The sequence below is a fragment of the Falco naumanni genome, chromosome 1 (assembly GCF_017639655.2).
Source record: "Falco naumanni isolate bFalNau1 chromosome 1, bFalNau1.pat, whole genome shotgun sequence".
Taxonomy (NCBI): Eukaryota; Metazoa; Chordata; class Aves; order Falconiformes; family Falconidae; genus Falco; species Falco naumanni.
This window is the reverse complement of record NC_054054.1, coordinates 36,019,710-36,042,589: the sequence shown is the minus strand read 5'-3', so window position 1 is coordinate 36,042,589 and position 22,880 is coordinate 36,019,710. Positions and strand designations below refer to the sequence as shown.

At 52.7% G+C, this 22,880-nt stretch overlaps 1 long non-coding RNA gene across 1 annotated transcript; it reads right to left on the bottom strand.

Annotated features, from left to right (window-relative positions):
* Positions 1-519: 519 nt before the first annotated feature.
* Positions 520-21,080, bottom strand: LOC121085871. Its single transcript, XR_005827223.1, has 3 exons — positions 20,694-21,080; positions 12,914-13,138; positions 520-1,119 (listed from the first exon to the last, which is right to left on the bottom strand). It is a non-coding gene; the product is annotated as an uncharacterized LOC121085871 (long non-coding RNA).
* Positions 21,081-22,880: the final 1,800 nt, after the last annotated feature.

The following is a 22,880-nucleotide window of genomic DNA, read 5'->3' as shown; positions in this document are numbered from 1 at the left end:
TTAAAAATCGACATAGTATACTGCATCTCATTGCCCTGAAGTTTAAGTAGAAACTCAGAGTTTTCCCAACTCAAAAGAAGCCACCCTGTTTCTCTGGTTGAACAGATCTGTTGCATTAGTTTACCAAGAACATCCACTTGATTTAGTTGAAATAACACTTATAAAGCAATAAATGTTTAGTTTAAGAGGAGGTTAATGAGCAAAGTTTATTACTTACTGGAAAATCATTGAAATTGAAAGCCACATATATTTACATAAAGTATGCAGCATCTGAAATAAATCCAAAAAATTTTGTTATTAATTTCCTGTGTTGTTTACATGTGTTAGAGCTATGTTTATTCCAAAAGAATCACTCACCAGGAGTGATAGAAATTGAAGTGCAAACTGGTTTATTTTTCTCAGTAACTTATTAATAACAGCATCAGTTTTTCGTGTTAGATAGATGATATGCAACAGACATTTTTCTTCAAATATACACACAATAAGTGAGAAAATAAAGAAAAAGACTGTGCAGTCAAGTGAGTTTTTTATTAAATGAAATAAAATTAAAATTAATACCATTTTTGAAGTCCTGCAATTTTTTTCTATTAATTCCAAAAGATATTGAATAAGTTGCAACAGATTTTACAGTGCAATATTTAGTGTGTGTTTCAATAACCAAATACTTATACAATGAAGCACTAATCAAGATCATAAAAACATCAAGGGTTTCATTATGTTTTCTCACAAACTTGTGAATTAAAAAAATAAATATGAAGTTGCCCTACAAATCAAAGACAGTACAGTTTATAAAGTCTCCTTTTAAAGCTGGAAGGGAACACATATCATTTTTATGGCAAGTTACTATATGTTAAAGCAATTTTGCATTTTTCACATTTGGTATGAAAATTATCCCGCGTGTTTCTTAACCTCAGACCATCTCCTCTTAGTTTTGGCGTGACTGTAGAAAGCAGCCGGCTTTTTCTAAACCAGCTATGAAGGAAATAGTTCGTGTCCTTTCCCTAGCTCCCAGTCCTGGCTCCTCAGTCCTTAGGCCTGCAGAATGCTCCTCAAAGGAAGTTTTGCTACAGAGTAAATACAGCAGTGCAGGACTCGTTCAATCCACTTGTGCTTGTGGGCCTAGGTAAAAAAAAAAAAAAAAAAAAAAGAAAGAAAAAGAGGATAAGGAGTGTGTGGCTTTTCCAGGAGTACATATTGTAGCCCTGGAGCCAGCTCTTCCTCATTTTAATAAAGACAAACATGGCCAGGATTGTGTCTTTCAAGAGAGGGTCATCTGTCACCAGACGAGTAGGTCATATTTGTGCTTTACCATGCAATATGTGGAATTACTCCTTTCTTCATCATCCACTAAAAGTTTCTGGGGTTGGAGTTTGTCTTGCAACAGATGAGATACTTGAACAGTTTAAGGATCAAGTCCTCACACTGCCAACGTACATGCAGGCAACGCCTCGCGACCGAGGGACTGGCCAAGCGCTCCAGCCTCCGCACGTGCCAGTGAGGGGTGGGGGAGGCGACAAGCCCACCCCCTCCAGAGGGCATTTGAGCATGGCACTTTGCTGCTGGTGACACATAAGCATTTCAGTCCTGCCTGGGGTGCACATGTCAGAGCAACCTTCGCACCAGAGGCGCGGGGGCTCCAGATCCCCGCGGGGGGCTGCATGTGCCTCCTTGGAGCAGCCTCAGCAGTACCCCTCTGCACATGGAACAGACTTCTCGTTTTCAGCCTATTTGCCCTCCAAACCCAACTCTGCTGTGGGAGGTTTAACACTTACTTAATGAGCACTATGTGCGTGCATACATATGGATGTGTGTATATCTGTCTACACATACACACAATATAAATTAACTAAACATGTTACTAGGATACATCAGGAAAACCACATCCAAACAAAGAGTCCAATATGGAAAAAGCTATTAAAAGATCCCAACATTTGAGCTTGTTGTGTACAGGAATACATATGATTACAGGACACAAATTTTACATTTTGTTCTTTTCCTGCTAGCATTTATAAGAGGTGTTGTGCTGGGAGTAAAGGGAAGACTGCAAATGATAAAGCAGATCTGATCTTCACAATTCCTAATGAAATTGCCCACCTCAGGAAAACTTGGGAATGAGCTTCACAGTTAAAATGAAGTGTACCAACCTTTGTTTAGTGTTAGAAAAGGTCCAAGAGGCCTCAACAAGCCACTGAGCAGCTCTGCCCTTACAGATTTTAAGAGAAATGCAGTCCAGAAGGACCTTTGTGCTCCAAGTGTCTGGAGGATCCGCGTACCCTCACATGAGCTCAACACTGAAAGACAAAGACAGGCATGAACTTTCATGACAACCTTCTTTTAGGCTGCCTAGTTTGCTTAAATAATTTTCCTCCTTCATCTTGAATGCAAAGATGCATAGTCAGAGGACACCCACATTGCAGGGCTCAGTGCTGGCGTGCACCAGCCCAAGGCAGCACTCAGGCTCGTGGGGTGGAGAAGTGCCTGGAGATGCTCTCACAGCCCTAAAGTGACTATGGCCCCATTTTGCCAGGGCTCTGCCGCAGCCCTTGAGCAGCTCACAATGGACCAGGGTGTGGCAAATTAGCCGGCTGGCAAATACCCCTTCCCGAGTCAAGGAACTGAACCAGACAGGCGTTCCCTGTCACAGTTACCTGTTTAGGTCTTGTCACACTCTACATAGCAAGGGTATGGGTTTTGAACACCCTGCTGCCTTCTGTACTACTTCCCCCGACCTCTGCACCCTACACATAGTGCTGTAAAGACAGAGAGTCAGCCAAGGTATCAGAGCTCAGCCCTAAAGTCAGATGTGGATAGCAAGAACAGAGATCTGGGCAGTTAAATTTTTTTTCGAAGTGTCTGAAAAGTAGACTCTTAGAGGGATGCAGTACGGGCCTGTGGCTCCTCTGGGAGCAGCACCTGGTCCATCTCACATGCTTCAGATGACATAGTGGTGTAGGAGTTGGCATCTTCATCACACTCAGGTTGGTAACATACAATTTCTCTGGGCAAAGTCAGAGATGTCCTGGCCCCAGATGCTTTCTGAAGTGTCAGGGCATGTAATGAAAGGCTAATTTAAATGGCGCTAGTCATGTGACTGCAAGGCTGAGATATTTTTTCCTAGTGATGATTTTCCAAACTGGAATTCCTCTTGGAATTGACTTTGAAGTCAGTAACAAACCTCCCATGGGGTTTAATGCAAATGGAATCAGCCCTCACTGGAGATTTTAGTGGAGCAGAGAAAAACATTTTTCCTGTTAAAAGATTTTCCTATTAGTACAGACACATAAAAGCCTTCTCAAAGCTATAATGTTAAATATTTTAATGTCCTGCCAAACCTCATCAATTCTCATTGTTTAGAAAAAATGGCACAAACATTCTAAGTTGCTAGCTATGGCATTTTCTGCATATTAAGATCAATAATATGCTTTACAAGGAATAAAGGGTTGTCTAATGAGAAAAGTCTTTTAAAAGTCAAGACAATTCCAACTGTTATGAATGATTACAAATTATGTGGTTAATTTTATGGGGGTGGGGTAGGGGGAGATTAAGGCCTTGGGCACATGAACCATACTTCCACACTTCCTTTCTGTACCAGAAACTGCACCTCCCCGAAACCTCCCCTATTGATCAGCTGTGTGAATACTAGGAAATGTTGGTTTGACTGCCAGCGTAAGGAGCTACGTTTTCCATTTCAGCACCATCCCTGGGCTCTTAAAATGTTTATTGGAATAAATTTCTTTGACAGGCTGTACTGACGTATGCAGAAGGAGCACTTGGTTCAGATCTCTCAGAAGGTATGCTTCTTGGACCCTATGCTCTATTCCTTATTCAAGCAGCCTCAGCAACTCATAGGTGCGTGGGTGTGGGCCTTTGAGTTCTTTTACTTTAAGCAATTCAGATGCACGTTCAAAGGCCTCCTCACCTGTACTGAGTTTGGCCTGGCTCCACAAAGGCTGTATGTGAGGTCAGGTCCCAGCTTCAAGGACTTAATTTTCTGGATGCTAAGGGCAATGTGAGCTCTGGACAAGAAACCTAGGGAGGGCGAGGAGCCACAGTGAGGGGCTGGCAGCATCAGTGGGTGGTGGAGAGGGTGGGTGCACACAGCCTGCGGGATTTGTCCTCAAGAAGGACAGGAGTCTGGTGTGTGTGGACTCCCTGGGGACTCCAGTTGCAGTGAGCTCCTGCCAGCAATGCCCCATATAAGTGGCATCCAGTGCTGGTGCCTGTGAGGACGTGTGTTTCCTGCCTTCCAGCCACACAGGCACAGCTACTCACTGCCCTTACCCGGTATCCAAAAGCCCATCGCCACTACACGCAGTCCAGTTTGGACGGTTTCCAAAGCTTCTTCACTGACTGCTTCAGGATAGACTGACGTATCAGCAGCTTAAAAATTCTCCCACCCTTTTTCCCAATTTAACAAAATCTCCCATCATTTCCCTGCAAGTGGCTCAGAACTGTCTAGATCTGTCAGGGACCTGACTGCCCAGCTCAATGGCTTCCTGCATTGTGGTGGTGGAAAATAAATCTTTTCAATCGCAAACCAAAAAATATTCTTCTTTATAAAAATGAGGCTCTAGGGACCTCATTCAGTTCCTCAGGGAAGTTAAACTTCCATTTCCCACCCTCTGTAGCAGTGTACTGATGTCTGAGTAGAAGCCGTTCTGGCGTTGGCACAGGAGAAAGGAGAAGGGAAGAGGGACCAAAGCATTAATTGTGCCATGCAGCAGCTTCAAAGGAAAGGGGACTGTTTCTTCTCCCTGTCCTTCAGCTGCCTGATATTATGTAAGCCACACACCACAGTGATGGGAGATGTGGCTGTGAATTCCTTAAAGCAGTGAGATGAAGATGGACATCGCTAGCTCCCTCAAGTCCTGCGTGACAAATAACCTACTCCACAAAATGGGGCTGATGGCTCTGTTCTCACTGCTGGCCTTCTGCCACCATGCTCCAGTGCCACCGCGTTTTGTGCAGACCCTGCCCGTGTGAGTGTGTTTCACGTGCACTGCCAGAGCCAGCTCCTCCAGGGAGGAGGAATGCTTTGTCTGAGAATCCGGATGGGATTAGGTGCGAGATACACACTTAGCCCTGTCAAAACCAAAAGGCTTCACTGCATGTGTGGAGCAGGACTTCACACATCTCAGAGACTTCCCTAATGCCAAGGGAGTTACTTGGTAAAGGCAGGATGATATGAAAAAGGTAGTCTGCATTTAAACACCCGGTTCCTGCCTAATCCCAAATGCTAGCATGTTTGTGAGCTGGACTTGTGTCCCAGTTAAGTAACAGGAGCTTCCTAGGTGCAGACCATACAAAGTATTGCAGTGACTCTTGCTAAATGCTGTGTCTTGGAATCACTGCAAAACAGTTAAGTTTTTCTCTAGATTTGTAACAGCAATAATAAATGAGTACACATATAAATATGTAGCATTTATTGTAGTATACTGCAGTATATTAGTTGATGCACACAAAGCCATTGCTCTTTTTTGCAACCTCTCAAAATAATATGGTGTGAATGAATGAAAAACTTTCAAAAAATGTAGAAACAATTCATCATTAAAATGTGCTACAAATTCCTGTTCCACTCTTAAATCAGAACTTCCTCTAATTTATTACCTAAAACGTTTATAAATCTGTTTTCTTGAATACTCATGCAGAACCAAATGGTCTTAATTTTATTTCCCATCTCCTCTCCACTCCCCACCAGTCCAGAGCCTTAAAATCCTGCTCCATTTCCCATTACAACCCATCTCGGATCCCGCTGTGCCTCCAGACCCTGGCAGATCATGGGGTGGGCCACACGCAGTCACTAAGCAGCGGTAAAGGGATATCCATCAAGTCCTTGGACTTGGAGACAGTTGGTGTGTTCGGCTGAACTAGGAGTTGGCTGGTGGACTAGACATGAAGCAGGTGAGATACTGAGTTTGAAAGTGGATGTTGGATTGATGCCCAGTTTAAACAGCAAAGTGGCAGAAGATGAGTTAAATCTGCAGAGGCCCAAAAAGATAATTAAAAACACCCCTGGATGACAATGGCTATTAATTTGCTGCGAGTCACTGCATCCCATGGAGGGAAAAAGGAAACGAGCAGCTCCCCAGGCTCACTGCAAGAAGCTGGACGTATGCACCGCCTATCTCTAGCAGTCCATAGGTCCCTGCTGCTTCTCCGCAGTCCTGTGGGGGTGCCGGGGGGCTAGGTCTGGTAGGGCAGAAAAACGCCAGGAAACACGTTTTGACAGAAAAGGCTTTGCAAGCCTCCCATGTGCGCTCCACATTGCCTGTTGCGTGCCCTTTGATGTCGGGATTGGTTCGTGGGAAGGAGCGAGGCCGGATCCTCACGCCGGGACGGACGGTGCCAGCCCCGTGCACCAAGTCGCTGGGACGGCTGGCACCGTCTCTCCTGGGGTGAGGCCCTAGCCCTGCCGCCAGCGCTGCTCCTGCAGCCCCAAGCGCACAAAGCTGGTTTTATCTTTTTTTCCCCCTTTTTTCCTCTTTCCCTTTTTTTCTTACCCCTTTTCTCACTTTTTTCTTTCTTTTTTCTTTCTTTTTTTTTTTTTTATTTTTTCTTATTTTTCTTCTTTCCCCCCGCTAATAACCAAGAAAGAGCTCTCTGTGTCCCTCGCTGCAAGCGGGGTGCTTCCCCCTCCGGGTGAAGCGCGGGCTGAGGCTCCCGCGGGACGGCTGGGCGCAGCCCGGGGCCCGGCAGCCGTGCGCTGCGGGGAGCAGCCTGGCCCCCACCTGCCACCGCCGCCCCCGCGGGCAGCAAGAGCTGCCTCAGCCTCCTGCGGCTCCCCGCCTCCGGGGACCCGGCAGCTCCCTCTGCCTTGCTCCGTGCCCGCTCTCGGCTCTTCGCCCAAGAAACCCATGGGAAAATACTAATAGTCAAAACGGGGGAGGATTTCTCTTTTTTTTCCTTTTCTTTCCTTTTCTTTCCTTTTCTTTCCTTTTTTTTCCTTTTATTTCCTTTTCTTTTCTTTTTTCTTTTCTTCTCTTTTCTTCTCTCTTCTTCTCTTTTCTTTTTTCTTCTCTTTTCTTTCCTTTTATTTTCTTATTTTTTCTTTTATATTCATATTTATTTCTCTTTCCTTTTCTTATTTCTTTTATATTTTATTTTATTTTATTTTATTTTATTTTCTCTTCTCTTCTCCCTTCTCCCTTCTCCTTTCCCCTTCCCCTTCCCCTTTCCCTTTCCCTTACGGTTGTTATTATTGGTAGTGGGGGCAGGCGAGGTGGTTTCTTTTTTTCTTTTCTTTTCTTTTTTTTTTAGCAAAGTGACAGATTCAGGTTTGAAATCACTGTTCTGAAATGTCACATGGCAACTTTAGAGGAGATTATTAAAGGAGGGCTGAATGGATGGATGGATGCATGAATGGATGGATGGATTCATGCATTTATCCGTGTCTTTTGTGCCCCGCAGCCTGCGGTTATAGGAGAAAAAAAAAAAAAAAAAAAAAAAAAAAAGACAAGAAGTCGGGAAAATGCCTGTTCTCTCCCGAAGAGGTGTTTTAAAGCTGTGCTCGGTGCCACGCGAATTTTGCAAACGGTAGTTTTGAAGCCCTCAGGAAAGACTTGCAGGAAGAAGCAAGAAGGAAAATCAGCCTCACCTCCACGCAGCGCACTGGGGAGAGACTTCATCCCGTTCGCTTACTGCCAGCAGCGAGCTCCTTCTACCACCTTTTTTTTTTTTTTTTAGGGGGGGGGGGGGAGGGCGGGGCGGGGCAGAGGGCGGGTGGGTGAAAGATCTGCTACTTACTCCAGGCGCCCCTTGCCTCCTCTGACAAATAAGACTGATCTCTGCCCGCAGGAGCCGACACCACTCTATCATTTGAGGCGCTCAGGTCCCACCGCCCCACCGAGCCTCAGCCCGGGGCGGCAACGGTGGGGACATCACGGCCCTTTCCCACGGGCCTCATCCCGATCGGGCAGGAACCCACAGGGGTGGAGGGGGCGGGGGGGACACAGCTGCCAGCCCTGGGAGTGGGAGAACCCGGCAGACCCCGCCGCGAGCTTCACATCCAAAGGGACGCCGGCATTGTATCACATCACATGTCCCATCCTACCATATCATCAAACCGGAGCATTTCAGTAAAATTCACATGTGCACTTCCGCAAGCACCTTGATTTTGTTTACATATATATTGTATAATGTATTTGTATTGAGTTTATATATTTAGTATGTAAAATGTATATTTAAATATTCCCCAGTTTGCATTTCTTGCAGATTTCCAAGCGCATGAAACAAATGAAGGGAAACTATGGAACTAACTGTTATTTAATAAGGTAACTAAAATAATATAGTATCTATTCGACTGCATTAATGTAACGTATGTTAGCCGTACATGTGCATGTACGCGGATATGTGCCGATGCTTAGGCGGACGTGCTCACACACACGCACCCACATGCCCTGCCGCGCGTGGACCGGACGGGGGGTCCCCAGCCCGGCGCAATGCCCCCTCCCACGGCTCTAAGCCCCGCGGAAGCACCTGGGGAGGGGGCGTTGGGGAGGGGGGGTTGCTGGTCCCACCGCCTCTCAGATCCTGGGGCGGGGGCGGGATAGTGGGCTTTAAACCGGAGCATCCCCTCGGGCAGCGCTTCTCCCACGCCGGCCGCAGCGCGGCGCTACGGGCGGCAGCACACCGACACCCCGAAACCAAACCAAACCAAACCGAGACAAAACCCCCACACCAACACCCCCGCACCACCGGCAATCCCGGCTGGGCACGGCGCCGTTTTGACGTTTTCCTCTCTCTGCTGGTTTTGCAGAGCTCGAGGGGAGGGGAGGGCAAGGGCAAAGGCAAGGGCAAGTAGAAGTGGAAGGGGTAGGGCAGGGCAGGGCAGGGCAGGGCAGGGCAGGGCAGGGCAGGGCAGGGCAGGGCAGGGCAGGGCAGGGCAGGGAAGGGAAGGGAAGGGAAGGGAAGGGAAGGGAAGGGAAGGGAAGGGAAGGGAAGGGAAGGGAAGGGAAGGGAAGGGAAGGGAAGGGAAGGGAAGGGAAGGGAAGGGAAGGGAAGGGAAGGGAAGGGAAGGGAAGGGAAGGGAAGGGAAGGGAAGGGAAGGGAAGGGAAGGGAAGGGAAGGGAAGGGAAGGGAAGCACTGTGAGGGGGCGGCCCAGCAGTGGAGGGAACTGCAGAACTGAGGTGTGCAGGTCCCAACATCTTGCTGGTGCTGCCCACCACCTGCCCTGCATAAGGCGGAGAGCTTGGGCTGCAGGCAGTAAGGAGTGACAGCTCTCCGTGGGTCTGGCCCTTACACCCAGCTGTGGTGTCTACTGCTGTGGTACCTTCTGATGCTCAGGTCCTCATCCCCTCACCCTTGTCTGGCATCTGATGAGAGAGAGCATCCTTTTCCTGAAGATCCTTCTAGCTCTCGACTTGAAAGTCTATATGTTATTTGAATAAATGCTATCATCGAGCCAAAACACACTTGGTGTTGGGCAGGGTACAGTTCATACCTACCTTCAGGGCTCCGGCCTGCAGCAGGGTGGGAGAAGAGACCCTCTATAGTTACACCTGAGCAGCGAGGGTATCTGTCTGGTTTATGTAGCACCCCCACCGCAAGGTCCCTCACTTTGGCTGGGGCTTAGGCTCCTGCTGAGGCCTGGGGAGGGTGAGGGAGAAGGTGGCCCTCTCTGTACATGCGTCCCCTCCTCCAGGCTGGATGAGAGGCCCTAGTGTGGCCTATCTGGCTCCCCACCAGCTTCAGGGGCCTGGGTAGGCACGGGGAAGAACCAGGGGCTGGGGACCAGCGGGTGGTAGGGGCATCCCTGCAGTGGTCCTGCTGCTGGAAAAAGTGCCCGCCACCCGGTGCAGGCAGGGAAAATGAGGAGAGGTGGGCTGAGCCACTGTGGGATCAGAACCCTCGGGCTGCAGAGGGGGTTTGCACAAGGTCGTTGGCTCTGCTGTGGGTGTTTCATCCACTGGGTGGGTGGGGAGGGGAGAGGACCCCCTTTTCTATCTGATGCTCCTGCTGGGGAAAAGTAACATGAGGGCTTGCAAATTCAATGGGAAGCTATAGAAGTTGGTAAGTCACTTCGTTCATGCCCAGACACAACCCAACCGTCCCCCTCCCCAGTCACACACAGAGATCCCCGCGTCACCTTGGAGACCACAGCCCGTGGGATGTAACCTGGGTGAGGCCAGGCCAGGAACAGGGCAGGGAGAGGCTGCAGCCAACCTGGGCCTGCCCAAGGGGAATGTGTATGCCTCAGGCAGGGGGCAGGAACAGGGCAGCCAGGGAAATCTCCGCATCCCCCACTTGAGAACCAGCCTCTCTCAGAGGTGTCTGCAGCCTTTTGCTTGGGAACTGTCTGGTCACCGCACCCACGGTTCCTCCCCGTGCAGCACACACCACAGTTGGCCTGCACCGCATTTCCCGACAGCAATGGGAAAAGCCAAAGGAGGGCAATAGGGTGTCCCGCCAAGTGTGTATTACTGATGGATTTCCCTTTCCCTCCACAAGGTTTTAAAGGGTTTTGAACAGAGAACAAGCATAGAGCTGAGGGTTGCTGCAACCTTTACAACGCTATGAGCAGTCACCAAGGGGCCAGGGTTGTTGCACCTCAAGGTATAGCCTGCACAGTCAGTGACCACCGACTTGGTGTTTCAGCTTTCCCCGGAGCTGCTGCAAAAGAAAGGCTGCTGGTGAGCTGCGGGGTGCAAGGAGAGCTGCATCCCTGTGTCTGGGGGGGGAGCACGGCAGAGCTGGGCTCCAGAGCTGCACTTGCTTTGTGCTGGGGACAAGTCCCTTGTTTTTTGGGACCAAACCCACAAACAAAACCCTTCAGGCTCTGAATGCCAACCTACAAGCCCCGCTGCCTGTGAAAGGCTGGGCACAGCTGACCTGGCCGTCAGACATGGCAGGATCAGGCCTTCTAGATGGATTTTGTGCTTCTCAGAGACGAGTGATCTTGCTGCAAGCCAGGGAGACCACAGTTGGTCAGTTTTGCTGGGAACGGTGTTCGGAGATTTGGGAAGGAGTGGCAAGAAATGTCACCCGGAGTTTCCCAGCGATTACTTTGATGGGAAAAGAGGACGGGAAACGCTCCCCCGACCGGCCTGTTCCTGCGGCATGGGATCGGTTGCCACGCCGTCCCTGTGGGCACTCCTCTCCCTGCCCTTGGCCTTGCCGTGCCGAGGCTGGGGACACATCGAAGGTGAGGTCAGCTCCCGGCCTTCCCGCATTTTCGCTACGCCAGAGCGGACGGCTGCTGGCCCCGACACGCCGCAGGGACACCGGCGGCCGGGGCGGGGCCGGGGCGGAGCGGTACCGGCCGCCGGCGGCCGCGGCGGGTGGCGGCTGAAGGGTGCAAGGCGCTACCACAGACGCGGAAAACATTCCCCATCCCCGAAAAAAAGAGGAAAAAAAATCAATCCGCCGGCGACAGGCAAGATCAAGCCCGCTTGTGATCCCCCCTCCCCCGGGAGCCTTCCCTGCCGCCCGGAGGTGCAGCATCCCCCAACTCTCTCCCAAAAGGTATCCCGGGATTCCTTCCCCTCCCCTGCGCTCCGAAGCCCTTGCAGAGAAGGCAGGCCCGATGTGTCAGCCTAAGCACGAGGCATCCTAGGAATTTCCACCAGGGAAACGAGCCCTTTCGCAGGGCTGGCGGCGCTCCCCGACGCCGCGGCCCGGCCTGCCCCCGGGGCTGGGGGCCGACAGGCGCAGCCCCCGGCGGGGCGTACCTTTAGGCATGGAAGCGTTTAGCGGTTTCGGCGGTATTAACTCCTAACAGGGTGTGAAAAGTATTGGGGATTGAAAAAGCTGTGGGAAAGTGGATTCTTTCCAAGTCAGGCGGGCTGGAGCTTTCCTCCCCTCTGCAGGAGGACACCTTGCGCTGCTCCCGCCGCCGGCCCCCAGAGGAGCAGCCCCTTCCCGGCAGCCGCGGCCCCGCAGCACGGCAGGTGCGGGGCCTCTCGCTGTGTGACCGTGAGCTTTTACAGCTGGAGAACACGGCATCGCGTTTGCCACCGGCCCGCTCGCCCCTGTCCCTCTGCCAGCGCCACGTAGCCCGGCGCGGGAGATGTCACTCGGTGACAACTCTGCTGAAGGGGTCCCGGCTTCTTTTGCTCCGGGAGGGGAGGCTGGCCCTTGCTCTGCCTCCAGCCGCTGCGGCTCCACACCCCTGCGTCCTTCCCGGGGATCGCCCCCCAGCCCCGCCGCCGCAGCTCGCTGAGACGCTCGGCCAAAAGCCTGCGGTCTCTTCTCCCTCAACACCCTCTTGCAGTTTTCTTTCCCCCAGTACACCCGGTTTGGGGTTGGGGTTGGGTTTTGTGGGGTTTTTTTTCCCAAATGTGAACGGTCCGAAAAATGAACACGGGACAAATATTTCAAATCTGATCGAATTTAATCAGCCATTAACACTTGTTCTGGTTACAGCAGAGACTCGCGCCGCTGGCACAGCTTCCCCGAGAGGGCATTATGGGCTGTAACCTGTGTCCACGTTCAAACGCTCCCGTATACCGGGGGTGGGGGGGTGCGGGGGACACGGACACGACAAGAAACCACACCAAACAACGAGGTTTTGACAAATAAAAAAAATATTCCATGGCGTAATCTTAAACTTTGGGGCTATAAATAAAGGAAAATTTAAAAAGGTAGGTTTGGTTTCTCCCCGCCAGAGAAGACGGTGGATGGTGCAAGGGCTGCCTCCTGCCAGCCTGCGCCCCCCCAGCACGGCTGCCCCGGGGAGAGAGGCAAAGCCGCAGGCTCCGGTGCCGCCGGTCCGCCCCTGCCCGTCCGCCCCGTCCGCCCTGAGCCGCCCCCGGGCCGGGTCGCGGCGGGGCCCGGTGTCGGTACCGCGGGGCGGGGCGGGGAAGCCAGGGCCCCCTACCAGCGGGGCCCTCCGGGAATGAGACTCCAAGGGCTCCCCGGGAGGGAGCAGTGCGGGGCGAGCTGCTGGGGAGGGGAACCGAGCATCGCATCGCTTACCTGGCTTGGGCAAAAGGCACAAAGAGAAAAATCCTCTTCTGGGAAAAATTAATAGAAATCCTCCTCGTCATGGAGCCGCGCCCCGAGCGGTGCCCCCGTGGCCGGCGGCGAGGAAAGGCACCGGCGGCGGCTGCGCTGCCATCAGCCGGGCAGGGCGGGAGCGGCCGCGGTGTCCGGCTCGGCCAGCGGTTCCGAGGAACCCCGAGATAAAAAGACAGGCTTCTCCTGTGAAGAAATCCATTTCTGAGCATCAGAGAGAGGTTTTAAACAAATAAGAAAGGGGGGGAAAAAAGCCCCCCCTCCGACCTGTGATTGAGGGACAGTTAAAAATAATTTCCCGTGTTAAGAGGCAGAAGACCAGGTTACAGGGAAAACTACCTTCTTTCAAAGCCCCGCTAATGGCCATACGATTCATTAGGTTACTTAATCCTAATAACCTCTCTAGCATCAGTCCCGGTGACCCAGCCCATTAAGCACCACCAGCGAAACCCTATAAAACAGGCAAGGGGAATGTCCAACATATGAGCACATTTATTAGCATTATGTTCCTGAGATAACATGCCCCCGGCTCCCCTGACCACCGCTGCAGGCAGCTTGGGGAGAGAGGGAGCTCTGTTTTGGGAGGCGCTGAGAGCAGGACCAGGGTTCCTGGAAAGCGATGGCGGGTCCCACCGTCACTGTCACCCACGGTCTCCCGTCCTTTCCTCTTTGCTCCTCCGGTCCCGGTCTTTCTAGCCAGACAATAGCTACAGTTGTGGCGAGCATTTTTCCCCCCTGATTAAACCCAGGCCAACCAATGGCAACCAGAACGAAACAAAACGCACTGAGTAACATTTTCTATCATAAACGGGAGTTAACAGCTTTAAAAGAAAAAAAAATCAGGGGGGGGGGGAGGTGGCGAGACAAAAATGTTCCTTTCCACAGAAACGTGTCGGTGAGTCGTTGCGATATGACCCTCCGTGGAGGAGGTGGCGGAGGGGGAGGCAGGGGAAAGGGCAATCAGGGCAGCAGCAAGCCCGGGTTCCCCCGTGCCTTCCAGAGCTGCAGACACACCGGACACCTCGCCCGCGTTACCCTGCCGGGGTGAGGTCTGTGTAATTTACGACACGCGAATTGTCACGGTATTGCCGCGGCTCGGAGCGGGGCCGCTCGGGGCGCAGGCACATGCAAGCGATTAGGGAGCGCGGGCTCCCGCCGCCGGGGGCGGGGGGGTGGACACCGCTGCCAGCGCGGTTCCCCGGAGCGGCGGCCGGGCCCCCCGGGGCCTCCCCGGGGAAGCAGCGCTGCTCCGCTCCCGGCTGAGGATCCCTCCCGCCCCCGCCCGGGCGGAGTTAAACCCCTCCCAGGATTTGCTGAGGAGCAAACCGTCTTCAAACCTTGACTCTCCACAATGACCCTACCAACGTTGTTGTTCCCCCCCCCCCCCCCCCCCCCCCTTCTCGATTTCTGGAGAAAAATCCGCCCAGAGACAGCGGGATGGCGTTGTTTGCGCGCCGGCCGCACTGTTAGAGATGCCGGCCCGCGGTAACGAGGGCTCCCGGCAGAGACCGGTCGAGGCCCCCGTCGCTGCCCACCAAGGCAGCCCCGACGGGGCGAGCGGGCAGGAGCTGCGGGCGCATCCCCCGGCGCCGGGATAACTCCCGGTTGAAGGTGGCCGGGGAGGTCCCAGCCCTCACAGAACGCTGACGCGATCCCTCGCTATTTTCGCAATAGTTTTAACACGCTCGCGGCGATGAAAGAAGGAAAAGCGGCGGGGAGGGAACGGCAGCGCCCTGCCGAGCTGCCCATCCCCGGTGCTGCCGGCTCTGCAGAGGCTTTGCCAGTGATAAATTCTGCGGGCTGATCCCGCAAGCCCCCCTTCCCGGGAGAGGCGCCCGCCCTGTCCCCCGCGGCGCCCGGGGCACTGGCAGCTCCGCCGCGGTGGGGCTGGGAGAGGTGTGCCCTGCGCTGCTGCCCCACACCTCTGCAACTGACAGCGTTTCTGCTATTAAACCCTTTTGCTTTTTTTTTTTTTTTTTTTCTTTTCCCTCAAGGGCTTTTTTAACTAGTAAAATGTTGCTCTGGCTTGGAACTTGTCATAACAGGAGCCTGCTTTATTTAGTGGGTTATTTATTTCTTTTACGCGCAACAACAATATCCCAAACACAGTTCGTTTGAAAGGAGTTTCCAAACGCAAGAAAGAAGGGGGGTGGGGGGGTGGGAAGCGAGAAAGCAAGAAAGAAAGGAAGGAAGGGAAGGAAAAACCACACATGCCAGCCCTTCAAAATTAAAACAAGAAGCCCCGAAGTATTCTTTTTGGTATTAATATTACTTAACATTTTAAACTCCGGGAACTTCAAACAATCTTTTTGCAGGGAAAAGAAAGGGAAAATAACTATTCTCTGGAAACCATTTGTTCACAACTCGAATTGTGCCATTTTGGCTTAGAAACACAACTTGAGACGCCCAACCCTGTCCCCCCTCCCCCAGGCATATATCTTTTCAGCACACATTTTAAAATAAATATCCTTACGAGTCTTTCCAGAATGCCTCCTTGTTATGAACTGATAGGACACAACATACCCCAGCTGTGTGCCTGGAAGTTGGGATTTAGTCTTTTAAATACCAGGACAACATCTGCAGGGAAAACAATTACGGCGGCTTCCCCCAATCCCACCACCACCTCGACCCCACCCCCCCGAACCCGTGTCCGTCCGTCCGTGTCCGTCCCCCCCCGCCATTACGCGCTGGGGGAGGGGGGGGCGGGGGGCGCCGGCCCCGAGCTCGGGAGATGTGCGGGGGCTCCGCAGGCACCGGGCACACCGGTGCGCTGCCGGCGGCCGGGCAGCTCCGCTGAGCAGCAGGCAGGAGCTTCGTGGGCTGGATGCAGATAACCCGGGGAAAGAGCCCCCCAAATAGCCTTTGCTTCGGCGATGGAGAAAATTATATTTTTTCCCGACTTTCCGTGCAAGCCCTTTTAGTTTTATCCTGCTTTTCGTCCCGCTACTCACCAAGTAAAAATAAACCCAAGCAAATTCAGTAAACAAGTCTCTACAGAATTTAATCAAATAGCGAAAAGATTGCCAGGTATCTCCTCGGAGGTGTCTGGCTTGGGAAATACCGGGCGAATCCGACACGTATTTCGCCCCAACGGAAGATTAATTCATCCTCGAGGATATTTTCGTAGGACGTTCACTTAGTAAAGTTCTCCTGTAGCTATTTTGTCTGAGAAGAGTGTTTATCGTTTAGAAAAATGCAGAAAGCATTTACAGTGTGATCTCCTGTTTTGAAGCTTACAACAGGTGTCAGAGCTCTCTTCGGAGGGAAGCTTTATATGTGTGTGTATTCATGTATGTCCCTATATATGTACAATCAAATAAGATGACCACTTTGTCTATTTTAAACCATATGTGTGCAAAAGAAATAACAGAGAAATGTTTACGTTTTGAACACCTTCTATGCTTATGCAGCTTAGACTCAGTCAGAATCTATTATATAACCGTATCATGTTTCAATCTCTTTCTCTTTTTTTCCGCTTTTAGGGAGACGCTGCTGTAGGAACTGTCGCTGCCCGTCTTTAATAAGCCGTATTCTTTTAATCTTAGGTTAGTGTATGTCTTCTTAGGACTGGGCAGATCAACAATACCTTTTTTTCCTTCTTGCCCCCCCCCAAAATAAGAAAGACGCGCAAGAAACAGAATTGCAAATAACGTAATAAATACAACAGTATTGAAACTTACTACGACGACCGGCCATCAAAAATAAAAAAGTATGACTAAGCACATGCTTGAGGTGACTTACTTCTAGAAAATGAGTTGCAGTTAGCTTATGTGCCTCCTCCCCTCCCTGCATCCAGCGTGATATTCCCTTCCCTCAGCTAAGGTGAGCGGGAGTGGGAAATAAAATAACCTCCGAGCTCGTTGTCCGGCAGGGAACATCATTTCTAACAGATGTTTTACAAAGTGGGAGCCAGCCACCAAAAAAGCCTGAGGACTGAGCCCTTAACCCAAGGCGATGCAAAGCTCTGTTATCCATGCCCCCACATACATGCCTATATCCAAATATTCCCATAGCCAGCGCCTGACGCACCAGCGGCGTGTTACTCTGGGTCACGGAGCGGGGGTGCGCATGAAGCCCTCGCAGGTCTAGTGATTTTAGGCTGCTGGCTATTCAGGGAAGCTCCAGAAAGTTTTAAAAATGTGTCTGAGGATATTTGTTCCTTTTCGTCGAAGAGCAGACGCCCGCCGCGCCAGGCAGCGGCTGGGCAAAGGAAAGGGGGTCCGAGGCGGGCGGACCCCGGTTCCCAGCCACCGCCGCCCGCCGGCGGGGGATGCACGGAGTGCCCGCGGAGCTCCCGCCGGGGCGCAACCCGGTACCCCCTGCCCAGCCGCGGCGCGCAGGGAGGGTGCATGCCCCCCGCTGCGGAAGGCTGCGCTCCAAACCAAACCACGGCTTGTCTCTCCTCCCTTCCGCCCCTCCCCGGGACCCCCACCGCAGTCAAGCCCGAGCCGGTTTCCTGAAGGCAAACCGCCCGTTTCAGAGCCCTTTAAATCCCAGCCCGGCCCCGGGATACAGCGCATACGAGGATGCTGCGCGGCTGCGGGAAGGGTGCCAAGGTAGCCCCGACGCGGGGGCCGGGGGCGGATTTAAGGAGAGGGAGAAAGAAATACCGAAAGTACTCGCAGCTTGCAGCTCACTGCAGTGCCCACGGCACGGCGGGCTGCGGCGGGGACGGGGGTCCCAGACCCCGGCGTGCTGCCTCCGCCCAGCGCGGCCGCGGAGCTGCGGCAGCGGCGAACCGCTTTTTTGCTTTTTTGCTTTTTTTTTTTCTCCCCAGAAAGCGTCGAATTCACACACAGAAAATGGCAGCAGGGAAGGAGAGGTTTCCCCGTGGCTGCGCGCTCCCTGCCCCCGCCCGCCGGAGGAGTTGCCCGATCGTGTGCGCCGCTCCCGGAGGGGGGTGCGCTCCGCGCCCCTACCGCGCAGGGGAGCCCAGGCCGTCCTGCGAGCCACACGGTGCCTTAATAAAGATAAAACGTGCTATACATCACAGGCTTTCCCGGTTATTCTCAATGACTTGTCGATTCTTTCCCCCCCCTGCGGCACACGTGCAATGATAGAAAATGGTTTTAAATGACGAGGGGTCACGTAGAGCCATCCTGATCGTTTAGTAAAAATAACAGAGCTATTACAGAGCTGACGGAAGGAGCCAGGGAGTCCACTCACACATGCTTCAATATCGTGCCTCGACTGAACACCCACACAGGCGCATAGATATATAGATATATAGATATGTATGTGTGTGTATGTGTATTTATACGCGCAGCAGGATGGCCCCATGCGAGCCCTCTCAGCACCCTCATTAGGCCGTAAATGCGTGCACAGATGACGATGCGCGCCCGTGTGTCGGGGAGGAGGGGGACGCGGAGGGGCTGCTGGTATCTCCGGGATGGAAATACATCGTAAGCCTTTTATGAGAGCTCGGGAGACAGCATTTGCCCACTAACTTACTCTTTCTTTTCTTTTTATTTTTTTTCCATCCCTATTGCCGAAAACTGGAAATAATTAAATTCTTTAAAGGTTTACTCTTGAAACCGTGGCTGGAGTAAACTATGATTCAGGTGTAAACAATTACCAAAGTCATGAAAGTGGCAACTGCTGCATGTGGTTTATTCATTGCTTTTGCTTTCTTTCCTTTTTTTTTTTTTTTAATCGTTTGATCATTTTAATTCTTAACTGTTTGCCAAATTCACATATTTGTAATTTACTAAACTTTACCGTCTCTACCAGGATAGGGATGTTGTACATTAGTTTCCAGACCCGTCCTGCCCTGCTTCGGTGGAGAAGCCTGGCTGAAACAAACTGGATGCTCCTCAAGAAGGGATAACGCTATTACCCCGGTATTTGGAAAAGCTTTCTCTATCAGATTAGAGAAATTAGAACTGAATAAAATATGCTTCCCCTTTCATAAACGCTACCAGACCTACTCGATTTTAGATTCCGCAGAAGAAATGAGTTATTGAAGAAAAGAAATTGTTTAAACACAATAGATCCATGCCCAAATGAAAGCATTCCCTAGGGCAAGACAAGCAGGATTTGGCCCGAAAGCACGAAAGAAAATAGAAGTATCCATTAAGTGAAAACCTTGAAAAAATAGGACATGTAATATACATCATATAAACAAAAGCCCAGGATTGATTTCATTCTAGTTTTCTTCAGCCTGAGCCTACTTTTTTTCTTTTGCCTACACTACAATCTCAACCCATTTGTCTCTCCAGAAAACCATGGTGAGGAAAAGGCAAAGAGACGAACTTTTTTTTCCTGCGTGTGTCCTCTTTTAAAATCTTTTTGCATAGTAAGATACCACTTGAACATGCTCTGGTGTTGTAGAAGTGTTTTTTATCAGGCTGTAAATTACTGCCACTCCGACAGAGCAGCCGGAAATGTAAATCACACCGTAGAGCCCAAGTTATGAAAGTTTGTTCCCCTTCTTGCGTCCCAGGAAAACCGTGGGGCTGCCGGATTGGGAAGGGAGTGGGGGAGGCTTGTTTACTATTTTCCTGCTCCACCAAACTGTTGGCTCCACGGTGCCTGGGACTTTGATGAGAAAGAATGGACAATGTGCAGAGTCCCTTCCTATGACACCCAGGCCACCGCCACTTGGGAGGTCCTTTGGCCTAATGCAACCACAGCTAACTGCTCCCAACAGGAGGCTCTGTGGATCAGGCAGGGTCACAATTATACTTCTGCTAAAGGCAAGAGCTTTTTTAAAAGAGAGAGAGAGAAGGAGAGAGGGGAGGGGGCTGGGCGAGCGGTTGAATTAAAGCCTTTCAATTCATCTGGGGAAGGAAAGACCGAGAGCGGGGTTAGTAGGAGCCATTTCCAAGAAGCATGAGCAAAATCAGGTTGTTGGCATCCAGGGGAAAGTGATGAGGGGTGAGGTCCAGGCGCTCCCAGGGGCGACACCCCGACCCCAGGGCTGTCACACCGAATGGCCCGTGGGGAGCAGCAGACCTCCCCCGCGGCCGTGCGGGGTGTTTTGGGGGCTCACCCGTCGGCGGGAGGCCTCGCTGGTGCCAGCCGCTGCATGTGCATTGCTCCTCGGAAGTGGGGAGGAGGGGGCACCGCAAGCCCCGGCCCGCAACCGGCCCTTGAGCATCACCCACTCGCGCGGAGGGGGGCGAAGGGCTCCAGGAGGAGACATCCGAGCCCCTCGGCGGCTGATTTCGGCGCTCGGGGGGCGCGAATGTTTTCCGGGGGATGCGGGGGAAGGACGGGAGTGTTGATACACGTTGTATGTCTCCAAGAGCGGGATGAATTCCCCGGCGATCTTAAGCCCCGTGCCTCTTGCCGTTTACGCGCAGCGGTAAAGAAAAGCCCGGGGAGGGGGCGGTGGGGGGAGCTCCCGAGCTCCGCCGCTTCCCGGGGCGGCGGCTGCCGGTGCTGGTGATGGGAGCTGCGCCCCCGGGTCCGCAGCTCCCCGCTGCCCCGACCTGACCGGCTGTGCACCCCGCGCCCGGCCGCCCTTCCCCGCCTCCGCCCGCTCTCCCTCTCGTCCCCGCTCTCCGCTTAAAGCCGCCCCCGAATCCACCCCGGTTACCCTGTTACCACCCCTGGTACCCCGAGCCCCGACCTTTGGGCGGACCCGGCTCTCGGTTGCTGCCTCCCGCCCCCGGCCTGGGGCTGGGGGGGGACCCCTTCGCCGCCCAACCCCCGCACCCCCCCCCCCCCAGACAGCGAGACGCGACCGCGGGAGGGGTGACGAGCTCCGGGGACCACCCCGGCCGCGCTCCCCGCTTACCTGGACGAGGCTCCCCGTGCTCGGCGGTGTGCTCGCGGCGGGCTAGGGGCGCGAGGGGAGACCTGGATCCCCGGGTGGGGAAGGGCCCGGTCATCCCCCCCCCCTCCCCAGCCGCACCCCAGAGAGATCCGGCGGGAGGAAGTGAAAGGGAGGGGGAGAGGGAAAGCCTTTTTTTTTCTCCCCCCTTTCTCTCCCTGTTTGAGCCGAAGTGACCCGCAGTATCTGGAGATGTTTTTTGAAGACGTTTGGGAGGGAGGGAGAGAGTTTTCTGCTGAGAAACTCAATCTGCCGTACAGTAGCGGCTGCATCTGGGATCTGTCACCGCTGACAGCACCACAGGGCACAGACATGATCTTCCGCACAACACTGCAACTCCCCAAAATACCCTCCTCGCTCCCAAGGTGTCTGCCGGCCTCACCGCGCTCCTTCGCCAAAAGGGGGAAAGCAACCCGAACCCCCGCAAACACACACACCGAGGGCAAGGCGAGAGGGAGCTGTCCCCCCCCCCCTCCCCCCTTCCCTCCGCCACGTTAAGCACGCGGCCGCCGAGGAAGCAGGGCGAGAGGCGATGTCAGGCTCGGATGGCGCAGAGGCCATAAATGTGAGCGCTAGCGCCGCGAGACTCCCGAGAATGACTTTAATGAATAATTTCGGAGACAGTTATGGCTTTAGGTAATTACTGCGCCTCTCTATGAAAACCAGATTTGGGAGAGAGGCAGTCAAGGCCGGGCCGTGCACCTCGGCTCGCCCCTGCCAGCCCGCCCCGGTCCCCCGTGTCCCCATCCCCCCCCGGGTCGCTGCCCGACCCCCGGGCGTCCCCGCTCCCCCGTCCCCCGCTCCAGCTGCCGGGGTCCTCCTTCGGGCAGGGCTCCCAGCAAACCTGCGGAGGCTTGAGGCTTGGCTGGGGGTGTGGGGAGAGCTAATATTATCATTATTATTATTTTTAATCTCTTCCGCCTCCTGTATTTTCTGGCAGGACATTTCATTGTCTTTTAGGCCAGTTTTAGAAAACTGCTATGGGTTTGCATGCGTATTTAGCTTTTTTGAAAGTTCATTATACGCAGCTGTTTCAGCCTATAGCCACATATGGCATGCAAATAGAGACCCCTATAGGAGAATCGTTCTCTCTATTATCCCCACATGTTTGTTCAATATACGTGGCCGGGAAAACGACTGTACTGCTACACATTAAAATATAATTTTACATTTTTCTCCCGAGTACTTTGGGCAACGCAGGGGCTCGGCCCTGCTTTGAACAGCCTTCACGGTTAGCAAATAAACGGCTTCGAGACGCGGCTCGCTGACCCCCATTGTTTCGCGAATACATCGCTGCCGTTCCCAGACCCCCGCTCCGGGCTCCGGCCGTACCTAGCCCCCCGCCCGGCACCCCCCCGCAACGGCCCGCGGCACCGCCCCCCCCCCCCCCCCCCCCCGCGCCACGCGGCTGCAGCCGCAGGGCCAGGGGCTCCCCGGGCAGCGGGGCCGGGGCCGCAGCCTCAGCACCACAAGGAGCCGTCACCAGTCAGAGCTCTCCCGTAAAGCCCACCGATGGGATTTGCTGGGGGTTTTCGGTTCGGGTTTGTTTCACGGGGCTTTTTTTTTTTTTTTTTTTTTTTTTACTTTTACTTTTACTTTCTTTCTTCACTTTTTTTTTTCTTCCCCCCCACCCCTGCCCGAGCCCTGGGGTTGGTGGCTGTGGTGGGAAACCGACCTCACAGCATAACGTTTGCACTGATTCAGAAAGGAAATGTTCCTTTCCCTTTTGAGATTACAGATAAACACAGTGGAGCGTTGCGGTATCTTAGAGGGTTTATTTTATTTTATTCTGCTGGAATAAAGAAATAGAAGCGTATTTTTCAATTTATTTTTAGGGTCACGCAGGGGTCTTTTTTTTTTTTCTTTCTTTCTTTTTCTCTGTCTATCGTATTTTACCCCGAGAATTTAATCCTGCAGACAAATAGTCTAACATTATCTCTTTCCTCTGGGGACAAGATCAACTGCTTTCTCATCCACAGGGTCCCCCTCTTTCCTGGTAGCAGTACCGATTGTAACGTACAGCTGGACGAGCGTCAGCCGTCCAAGACTTTGCAAACAGCCGGTGGAGGCCCAAGTGGTATTTATTCAATTATTATTTTTTATCTTCTGGGCCGGGAGAGAAGGAGAAAAAGTGGTACAAAACGTACAAAA